This window comes from Equus quagga, unplaced genomic scaffold, assembly GCF_021613505.1.
Source record: "Equus quagga isolate Etosha38 unplaced genomic scaffold, UCLA_HA_Equagga_1.0 199895_RagTag, whole genome shotgun sequence".
NCBI classification, from domain to species: domain Eukaryota; kingdom Metazoa; phylum Chordata; class Mammalia; order Perissodactyla; family Equidae; genus Equus; species Equus quagga.
This window is the reverse complement of record NW_025798390.1, coordinates 10,649-19,757: the sequence shown is the minus strand read 5'-3', so window position 1 is coordinate 19,757 and position 9,109 is coordinate 10,649.

Sequence of the window (9,109 nt, the reverse complement as noted above, 5' to 3'; positions counted from 1 at the left end):
AGGATATCTTGGAAATAAAGCTTGGCCTTGTTCTAAAGGTGGAAGGTTTTTCTCTGTTAAGTGAAATTGTATCTACTGCTCTGTCCTTTACTGTGCTATAGAAATATCCTGAGAAGTGGGAGCAAGAGTCAATGACGGAAAATAATAAACAACTGTAGTAAACACTGCTCGATATAGTTCTATGTTATAATATGCCACCCAATTTCCCAATGTAACGCCGTAATGAACAGATTTCCCAATAACAGTAAGAAACAAGACAGAGCATGGACACTCATAGTAACACATGAAATCTGCTATGTAAATTGTAAAATACACCTTAGAAAAATATTGAGCTTCATCTTGTGTGTAGACTCATCTGCAATTTCAGATTGTGTCTCCCAGCCCCCAATATTTCATACATTGTATGCATCTGGTTGAGTGCGGAAGATAGAAAAGTTATTGTCCTAGGCGATTTCCATGTGTGCTCTCACATAATTCTTCTTGGAACCCTTCAAGGTTGGTTCCATCCTCCTTTAGGGAGACAGTGTAGCAAAGTGCTTGAGACCACAGACTTGGGTTGCATTTCTAGATCTGCTGCTCATTAGTTGAGTGATCTTGGGAAAATTACTTAATTATGTTTATGCTTCAGTTTCTTCATGCCTACAGTGTGAATATTGTTAATATCTACCACACAGGGTTATTATGAGAAGTAAATGAGATGACGAATGCCAATGTTTAGCCCAGTGCCCCACAGAAATACACTGGCTCCTTACAGAAAAGGAAATTGAATATGAGAGAGGCTAAATACCTTGCCTGTGTTGCAGAGTAAGTGTCAGAGTGGAGCCTTCCCTCCACACCCTATTTAGAGCAGATGGCTTTCCTCACTCCAGAGTAACTCTCTATCTCAAGGCAGTATTGTATTCTCTATAGTGCTTATCACTATTTAAAATTATATCATTTTTTAAAAGTCCACTTATTTAATTTTTTTGTCCTCTCATTGCACTATCAGCCTTTTGTATCTTTTTCACTACTGCATCCTCCATGCCTGAACTATGCCTAACACAGAGGAGGCACAATTGATACATATATTTGTTCAATGAATACACAAAGGGAAAATTATTTCTAGAGTCCATGCAATTCAAACCCTAATATAACAGATTAAACTGGACTAATCTTTGTGTTATTTATCTAGAATTGTCAAGATTTCTACCCTGCAAGTGACTTTAAGTAAGATTTCATTTACGCCATGCATCTAGTGGGCAGTTGGCTTGGCCTGAATTTCAGGTAAAGCGGTGGCTGTAGATTGCAGGATTCTGCCCTACTAGTTGTAGGAATTCTCTCTGCTCTTGGAGCTATGCCCTTCCTGTTCTGGACACCGCCCCTCCAATACGTGGGTGAATTTATCAATGGTCAGTATTTTCATCAGAAACAAGCTTCACAGCAAGTGGGCTTTCTGAATGGTGTGGTCATGCCCTCTCTCCTATCACTAAGTTATCTGCATGCTGTGATCTGGAGAAATAAAAGGACTTGACTTGGAGTGGCTTCTTTGTCCAGAAGCCCACCCTAACCCCGCCTTTTACGCTTCTGAATTAGGAGACATTAATGAGGCTTTTCAGGATTTCCTTTATTAACTGCATCACTTTTCTTGGGAAAGAAAGCTAGAAGTTGGCCACTGAGATGCTTTCCAATCCTGTTCCTCTTCTCAGATGGTGATTCAGTTGTTCACTGAAGAGAAAATTTTGAAGTCAATTTATACTACCAATTTCACAGGAGTAGATTTATATTCCAAACAATCTAAATTAATGCCATCTTATGCTCTTCAACTTTCCTTGGACATGTTTTATTTCTCCAACTATATTTTGAGCTCACAGGGAACAGAGGATTTTGCTTTTATAATTTTCAGAACTCCTAGGGAAATTCTGGACACAAAATCACTGTTCAAACAAATACATTTATGTTGACTCAAACTAACATAATACCTGGACTGTGACACTGGCAAGATAGAATGAAATTCTTATTTACTTTTGAACAACCTTATCAGGTATAATTTACATTCCATAAAATTCATCCATTTGAATCTACAATTCAATGATTTTCAATAAATTAGCTAAGTTATGAAACCATTCCCGTAATCCATTTTTAAACCTTTTCATCATCCCAAAATAGCCTTCATGCCCAATTACCGTTAATCCCTATGCCCATGCCTGGCCCCAGGCAACCACTGGTCTACTTTATATCTCTGTAGGTCCCTTTTCTGAAAACTTCATATAAATAGAATCATTCAATATGTGATTTCTTTTGTCTGGCTTATTTAGCATAATGTTTTTGAGATTCATTTATGTCGTAGCATATATTAGCATTTAATTCCTTCTTACTGCTGAATAGTAGTCTATTGATGGATGTACCACATTTTGTTTAGCCATTCCTACATGACAGGCATTGCGGTTGTTCCCTTTTTTTTTTTTTTTTTTTGGCAATTAGAAGAAGAACCACAAAGTAGACTTCTGTTAGTTTTAGAACATATCTTCTCTATGTTTAAATAAAACATTTAAAACACTTACTGAGTGTCACAAATGTAGTTGGCCTGGCAGATTTGAAACAACACAGGCTCCAGAGTCAGAGAGGTATATGTTCTAATACTTACTATGCCACTTACTAGATGTTTGATCCTGAGTAAATTATTTAATCACTTTGAGCTTTAGTTGTCTTGTTTGTAAAGTGGGAATAATAATATCTCTATTGCATGACTTTTGTATTAGAATAATGTACAAAAATCGAAAGATAATTTAGCATATAGTATGTGTGCACATTTATAATTTGGGGGATTTTAAAGCTTTTAAAAAATTTTTGAAAGTTCATATAAAAGATTCCTAAATGAAATGCCTTTTCTCCCACAGATTGCCATCCCAGCTGCCACTCTCTCTAAAGTTGAACAATAGCAGTCCATGATTAGGTAGTCCACTTCTGAAAGTTGTCAACTGTCTTTTTCTTGTGAACTGATGGGGATTTCCTCAGTGTTTGTGAAGCTGACCTCAAGAAAGCAGTGTTTGGTCTCCCCTTTTGAACCACAGGAGACTGATTCTGGGGCAGAATTGGTTGGTAATCTTGTCTCGGATTGATTGGGCAACCAGATACAGAAGCTTGTTTTCTGAAGCGGAATATTCCACAGATTTAGGCTACAGAATGTTCCTTTGGTGAGGATGCTTGGGCAGGATAAATGGAGAAGAATCCTTTACCAGCCTTGCTGCTAATCCTGTGGCTTTATCTTGGCCATAAATACAGGGGTTGCCAAAGAGGTTCTGGATAGTCTTGGGTGGTGATGGAGAAGGAAGAGGATGCAGTCAGGCACCTCTAGGCTTTATTTTGGGAATGTGTGAAGAAATGGAAACTCTGTACAGAGACTAATTTCTATGTCTGACGCTGTCTTTCTGAACAGGAGTGAGCAGCATATTGGACGTGGAACAGAGTCTTCAGTTGCTGCCTGTTCAGGAAGGAGTGGGCACCAATTTCACTTGCAGTTTCCCTTCCGCCTCTTTTTATGCCTCACACCGGTACAGATGGGCACCTGCAAAAAGGCCCAAGATCCTCTTTGTAATTACTTTAAATGGGGAGGAAAAGGAGGAAGGAGGAGCAAGAGTCACTCAATACTAAGAAGGGTTATAGCTGCTTGTACGTCAAAGGATCCCAACGCAAAGACTCAGTCACATACCTCTGTGCCTCGACACAGTGCTTTTCAGGCACCTGCACCCACACTCAAACCTGTGCCTGCTGCTGCTCTGGGACCAGAGTCATTGAAGGGCCAGGCGCAGAGTGGAAAAGGCAAATTCAGTGAATTACAGTGTTTTCAATAATCAGGGAAAAGTGAAAACATAGATAAACAAGCATTCTAGTCATTGTAGGTCCCTCAGCTAAAGACTACTACTAAACACCACTAGCCTCAACTCCCACCAATATATTAGCCATACCATTGAGCCAGATGTCTTGCCTCCTCTTTTGGAATGATTCTAAATGAGCTAGATGGTTACTCAAGAGCCTATCTGAAAAAATCTGGTTAAACAAGGATAACATTTACCCTCATTCTTACTACATCCTAGGAGCTACTCATTCTATCCCATTTCTTCGCATTCATGAGTAGAACACGTGGATATGACCTCTTCTCATACACCTAACATGGAAATCTGCACGTTTCCTACCAGAACTGGCAGGTCTGTCTCATTCAACTCACTGGGGATTTTGGTTTTGGTTTAGTTCAACCTTTCCCCTACAAGAACATCTGTATTTCATTTCTTCTGAGATGTGGCTTTTTGCATTTTAAAAAATCACTTGTGATATCTGAAAGGAGCATTGATAAGGGAAGTTCACTACTAAACTTGGTCTGTCCTCCAGTTTGTACTGTGATTGTGGTATTGAATAAGTCACTGAACCCTATTATCTAAGTTTCTGTGTTTGTAATTTGCAGGTATAGGACGTGGGTCAAGTGTTGTGATCATTTTGTAGATTTCCAAACAATCCACTAGTTCACTGCCCCATTGGTATTCCAGAGGCCTCTAATTTTGGAGACTTTCTGGGCTTTGTCAACATGAATTAATTTGTTTCTGAGCCTCTTCATCTCATGGCTTCAGTTTCTGCTTTCTCCCCACATCTTAATAACTATCTATCCAGCTCCTGTCCAGCTTCCTAAATCATCTCGCTATTGCTCTCTCTCTCATTTTGTAGATTTGTTTTAAGAAATCTCATTATTGTTGTTATCATATGTTTAGTAATAAAAAATAATAAACATTTTTTAAAAATTGAATTGCATACAAATCTTTCAGACTGGAACCATTTAAGAGACATGCACATGGAAAGATTTTCTTTTCTTTCAAAAATTATTCAGAAGATAACAATGAATTTATCTGACCATTAGACAGGGAATGGTTGGATCTGTCATGTTATTTGAATGTGTGTAGAACTGGCAGTAAATAGCACAGAACAGAGTGAGGAGAACCCATGGCTCACTGTACGCTAGTGTCAGTGGAATAAAACAACACAAAATTGTCATAGAAAACAACAATATTGTCACAGAAAATGAATATGGCGATGATGAGCTGTGTCTATGAACAATACTTTCAAACAATATATGAGAAATGTATGCGTATTTAACATAAAGAGCAAAAAATAATTAACAGATGTAATGATGAAGAGATATCTCCACCAATCACATGGATATATGGAAACATTTTTAAACTGTTATAAAATACCAAATGTTCTATATTCAGTAAACAAACAAACAAGAAAACAACAACAAAATAGCTCCTTTCAGAGAACCATGAAAGGATTTTCTCTGTAGATACAGTCTCCTCACAGTCCTGAAATGTTTTGACACCTCAGGCAAATCTTCAGGAAAACCTGAGGCCAGAGCATGCCAAGGACATGCCTATCCCCTGCTCCCCACCACCCTCAGAGGTCGTCCCTGGAGCTTCCCCTGCTGGCTCCATGGCAGGTCCAGTTGTCACCCTGCCCACAAGCACCAGCTGCACTTGGCCCAGTTATGAATCAAGCTTGTCCTCCATTCTGATGCAGGAAAATGGGATGATGAATCCATTTTCATTGCCACACTACCCACCAGTCACTGTTTGAAGGGCTATTTCTTTTTCTTTTGGAGATTCCAATGACAAAGATTTCATTATCTGAAGCAGTAATTTTTAGCCAGAGCAATGCAAGATTTCACTCTACCCGAATTAGACCCGTATGTCGGAGGGAAGCCCGGGCAACCTCAGTGTCTGAAGGGGCAGAAGAGGAGAAGGAAGGCCAGCTCTCTTCTGTGCTCTTATCCTCCCTTTCGCCTTTTCTCTCAGGGTGGGTGTTCACTTTCTTTGTTCTCAGTCTCCCCATCTTGAACCAACCCATCTCCTTGTGCTCTACACCCACTATGATCCTCTCCCCCTGGAGTGACCCCTTTCCCAGTGACAGTCACCATCATGCCTGGAGAGACGTTCTCTGTCCCTTCTGCCTGCTGGTTCACCCCTCCACTGTTCCTAACCCCTTCTATTATCATCATCCACCTTATTCGACCACATACTCCAGATATATATCAGACAACTTAAAATTCTAACCTTTTACATACATATTAAGCTTGGTTCATTTGCAGATGCTGCCCTCTTGACCCAGAATATTCTTTTTTTTTTTTTTTTTTAAAGATTTTATTTTTTCCTTTTTCTCCCCAAAGCCCCCCGGTACATAGTTGTGTATTCTTCGTTGTGGGTTCTTCTAGTTGTGGCATGTGGGACGCTGCCTCAGCGTGGTCTGATGAGCAGCGCCATGTCCGCGCCCAGGATTCGAACCAACGAAACACTGGGCCGCCTGCAGCGGAGCGCGCGAACTTAACCACTCAGCCACGGGGCCAGGCCCGACCCAGAATATTCTTTTCCCATTGTAAACGCACACATGTCTACTCGTCCTTCATGATTCAGTTCAGGCAGCATTACTTATTTCTTATCTGAAATATCATAGGATAACACTTGTAACATTTTATTGTAAATAATCTTGGATCTGATGCTCTGTTATGATTATTCTGACAAAAGATTTACTGCTAGAGTTATATCTATATTCAGTGGGAGCATTTCCTGCTAGGAGAGCAGATGTTCCTTTTGCTCCTTAAACCAGTGCATGGCCAGGTCCCCTTCTGTTCATTTGGCAAATTTCCCCTTCAAACCACAAGACCCAGAAAGAAGTTACAACAGAGACCAGAATATGAGTTGGAAAAGAGCAGATTTCTCCTGGGCGAGATTTTCTGTCTTGGTTTACACGCCCATGTGAGCTGCAACAGTGCTCCTGTTCTGCGTACAGGTGACAGAACGTTCAAAGCACCCAAGTGTCCTCCTTGCAGACTTCTCCTTCTTTTGAGATGGGGAAGAATTCTTCACTACGATGGGACTGACAGTTTTGTCTTCATTTTGGGATCCACATCCAACATCTCTGAGAAGGAAAAAATATCCCAGTATTGTGTATTTCAAAAAGGTTATCTTAACGCATGGGATTTTCGTTTTCCAGCACATCCTAAGACTGTTTCTAATTCTGTTTTCATGTTATGCATTAATGCAGATTCAGATTCACTTTTGACTCTAAATGAAGTGTTAAGATTTCTACCATTAATACATTTACATGACAGTGCTTCAAAGACATTAGAGTTCCTACAGTGGGTTGAACAGTGGACCCAAAAACACACGTCCAATCCTAATCCATGGAAATTGTGAATGTAACCTTATTTGGACAAAGAGCCTTTACAAACGTAATTAAGTTAAGGACATCAAGATAAGATTATCCTAGATTTTCCAAGTGGTTCCTAAATCCAATGACAAGTGTCCTTTTAAGAGACACACAGATGAGAAGATCCTGTGAGGTCTTCTTAGAGGACATAGAAGTTGGAGTTATGCAGCCACAAGCCAACGGATGCCTGGAGGCACCAGAAGTCAGAAGAGGCAGGAAGTCTTCTCCCCAGGAGCATTCATGACCCTGCCAACACTTTGAGTCTAGCCTCCTGGCCTCCAGCACTGTAGGAGAATACATTTCTGTTGTTTTGAGCCATCAAATTTGTGGTAATTTGTTACGGGATGAAGTAGGAAAGTGATACAGTCTCCCAAACGTAACATTCATAAATAGCTACAACTATCTTTGATTGTTTACATTCATTACCTACATTCGATGTATTCACAGAGTACATTTACATTACATACGTACGTTCATTTAGATTGGTCTCTGAAATATTTTGAGTTCAAGCTCTCACATATTACATAGGCAAACACATACATTTATTCATCATTCACCAAATATTTGAGTATCCACTGTTTAGCAGGTATTAGAGTAGTTTCTGGAAACATGGAGATGAACAACAGACAAATATTTATTGAGTGCCCACCACATATCAGGGACTTTCCTTGTGATACATCAGTGAACAAAACAGACAAAATTCCTTGTTTTCACAGACCCTACATCCCAGAGCAGCAGCGTCCACCAAGACTTTCTGAGATGGTGGAATGTTCTGTGTCTGCACTGTCCACTAGCCACTAGCCACATGTAGCTATCAAGCACTTGAAATGTGGCCAGTATGACTGAGAAACTATTTTTAAATTTTATTTAATTTTAATTAATTTCAATTTAAGTAGCCTTGTGTGGCTAGTGGCTACCATATAGGACAGCACAGTTTTTGAAGATCATATGTACAAACCCTTGGGGTACAGGAGGTCAGCTCAGACAATTAACAGGTTGTTATAACACAGGGTGACAAGCCTTGTGAAACTGAGGCTGAAATTTGTCGAGCTGTAAGAAACTATTCTATCCAAGTGTTCTGTTTAATGAAAATATCTTAGAGAAACTCAGATCTGATAGATATGACTTCTTTTCAAATTATATTGATTTTTAAAAATCCCTGATATGTGGAAAAGTAACACAGTGGGACAGTAGATATGAGCTCTAAATTGGATAATCTATAAACAGAGTAATCTGTATGACAACAGATAAATAGATTATTTTTATCTTTCGTTTTGAGATCACTGGTGTCTAATAGTAAATTATGAATTTTTTCCACATTTACTAAAATGTCTGAGACTTAATGTGTTCCATTAGCACATGCACAGACACACACTACAAACTGGAAATGATAATTGGAGCTGTTTTATTTACATCTGATGTCCCAGTCTTAAATCACAGAATCCATTTTTAAAAGGCAAATTATTTCTCCCTAAAAAATATCAGCATCAGTAAACTCTTTCTTTCCAAGCCTTGACGAACGTATCTGCCGCTTGAATTAGAAAGCAGTGTAAAGGAATTGGTTATAAAATCAGCAATTTTTGAGCCCTGCCACAGGGGGGCAGCATCTGCAAACACAGACTCCGCTGTGAAGGTGGGTGAGTAGAATAGTGATGTCTGATTTTCTGTCTTAAACTGCAGTCACTCCTTCCCCTTTCTTTCCAAAAGACAGTGGTAGACAACGTTACTCTGGACCTGGAAGAAGCGTGTACAAGAGAAACCCATTTAGGACCGTCCAGATTCAGCGACTCTTTCTGAAGAGGATGAAGAGGGAGAAGCTACTCATGGTACCAGCGCTGATCATATGGATGCAAGTATCACGTGAGTTTGAGATTTCCCTGAT